Source organism: Austrofundulus limnaeus, unplaced genomic scaffold (assembly GCF_001266775.1).
Source record: "Austrofundulus limnaeus strain Quisiro unplaced genomic scaffold, Austrofundulus_limnaeus-1.0 Scaffold24, whole genome shotgun sequence".
In the NCBI taxonomy this organism is placed as follows: domain Eukaryota; kingdom Metazoa; phylum Chordata; class Actinopteri; order Cyprinodontiformes; family Rivulidae; genus Austrofundulus; species Austrofundulus limnaeus.
The window spans coordinates 2766227-2768486 of record NW_013952426.1 but is presented as its reverse complement, the minus strand read 5'-3'; the positions used below and the strand labels follow the sequence as shown (position 1 = coordinate 2768486).

At 32.4% G+C, this 2260-nt stretch overlaps 1 protein-coding gene across 1 annotated transcript in view; it reads left to right on the top strand.

Annotated features, from left to right (window-relative positions):
- Positions 1-1059, top strand: part of dad1 (defender against cell death 1) — a gene marked incomplete in the record, with an annotated part of 2832 nt that extends 1773 nt beyond the window's left edge. The window contains 1 exon segment of the mRNA XM_014004510.1: positions 825-1059.
- Between the last annotated feature and the right edge of the window lie 1201 nt (positions 1060-2260).

The window sequence follows — 2260 nt, the reverse complement described above, 5'->3', positions numbered from 1 at the left end:
TTAAACCTTAATAAAAAAATCGATACAGGGCTTTAGAATATCGATACAGTATCGGAAATGAAATATCGCGATATTTCAGTGTATCGATATTTTCTTACACCCCTAGTATATTGAAGTAGGGTCTGTGGAAAGGTTCTAAACAAATCTGGTAGATAAGTTTGTGAACAATCTCATTTTGGAAGTTTCATTAACAAACAGCTGGTCTGAGTTTGCCTGGTGAAAATGACTCAAGTTTCTAAAATATTGCAGATCGTACAAAGACAGTTTAATCATCTTTTACACTGCTGTCAATTTTGCATGGTTGTACATAGATGTTTATAGTTATTTGTTAAGAGCAAATAGCAGCTGCAGCTAGCTGTAGCTTTTCTGCTGTAGTCTGGAGCACTTCTTGCAGGAAGTTCACAGTGTTTTTGCCACAATAACGATGTAATGCAAAACTGATTATAGTGTTATGATTTAAAATGTAGTGTTTGGATAAACAATTGTGTAATTTTGGAGATTAGAGTTTTAAGATGACACAAGTCTGCTTTGGTCTCAGTCGAATAYGGTTAAATGTTTCTCTAAGCTGAGGTCAATCAAAGTTATCTAAAACAGGTAATATATTAAATAGTCCTAAAATTTCCACAAAAAAACTTCTAGAGACACAATAGTGTGATACTTTAGTTGTCAGTCCATCACTTTATTCTCAAACAGCCTCAGATGGATGAGCWGTCAGATTGAAATAATGCCACGTTTTGCTTTTCAGCACAGTAGATGGTCAAACTGCTTCTGTTGTTACTTACAGATATAAATAACCCAAACACTGTTGCTTTGTGTCCCAACAGACCACACGAGAAGTCATCAACCACCGGTAAAAATCCTGGAACCTACAATGTTTTTTTTTTTTTTTTTTTTTTCCGGACCTGGACAACAAATTCCCAGCATCAAGCGTGAACAAGATGCATTGTTTTACATTTGATGCAGAACCGTTTTCTTACTGATGACATGATGCTTTTTTATGTAAACATTTGTAAAGCATTCCCTCTTTGCACTGACAGAAATAAAACATCTGTAACAGTGGTTTTGGTAAACTTTTTGAACTGATTTCTCTTTTGTCAATTTAATCTTTAAATATGAAATTTAAAAATGTTCTGTTTCAGACAAAAAGCTGCTAATAAGAGCAGTTTGACCGTTTGAAGAATGTCTTGTGAAAGGCTGCAGTAAACACAAAAACTGGATCTGAGTTGAAAAGGAAAAATGGTTTATTCATAGTTTTTTCTTTATAGTTAGTTCAAAGAAATGCAAAGCCTTTAATGTGCTTTTATATTTCGTACCTGTGTTCCAATGAGAAGGATATACAGCAATCCATAGTTTTTATGTCAGGATTAAAGTAGTCTTTTAGCCCGAGTTCTGCAAATGTAACCTTTAACGGCTGGTGATAAAATAGATGAAGGTGATCATAAAAGAAGGCTAAATAAGCGTACTGTAGCAGGAGTCTAGATTTTCATGGTTTTGGGGGAATAATTCAGCATCATTCTTGGTGAGAACCTACTGCAAGCTGAGAACATACAGAATTTGTGTAGATTAAAAACATATATTCCAAATACTGTATATATTTAAATTGGTGTTAATTACATATGGTCAACAAAAATAGCATCATTTCCTACAGATTAAAACAAAAACAAACAGTTTTAAAATTAAGTAGTTTTTAATCAGATGTTGCATTAATGGCTAGCCAAAATATGTACATGTATGTACTGCATATTTATGTGCAATTTTATTTAAACAATTAGTTTTTTCTCTTTCTGAAAGGAAATATTTGAAGCCAAAAGTGGACAAAATATAAATCTTTAAGCAAAAGGGATGGTGTTTGGATTTCTTAAGCGATGCAGATCAAGTCTTTGACCTAATTTGTTGTGAATTAAGCTAATTTTAAAGAAATTAGCCAAAAAATAACTTGTTTAACATTACGTTAAAACCCACCCAGTAAGTTTGGTTAATAACGTGTGWGCTAGTAAAATAAATAAATGAATAAATAAATATGAAACTGCACTTAATATATAATAAACTGCTGCAAAGTGCTCATGAATGTAAACAAATTAATTTCAGTGTTACTAAAATCAAATTAAAACCAATTGGAGGCAYCATGCCTCTAATTTATATTTTTATAAATTAGCCAATTTTGTTTTTGCTAAAAAGCTAATTTTGTTTTTGTTAGTCGATGGCCCTCTTTTGTAATGTGACTAACCTGTTTGTCCATGTGGAGGCAGTGCTTATAAGG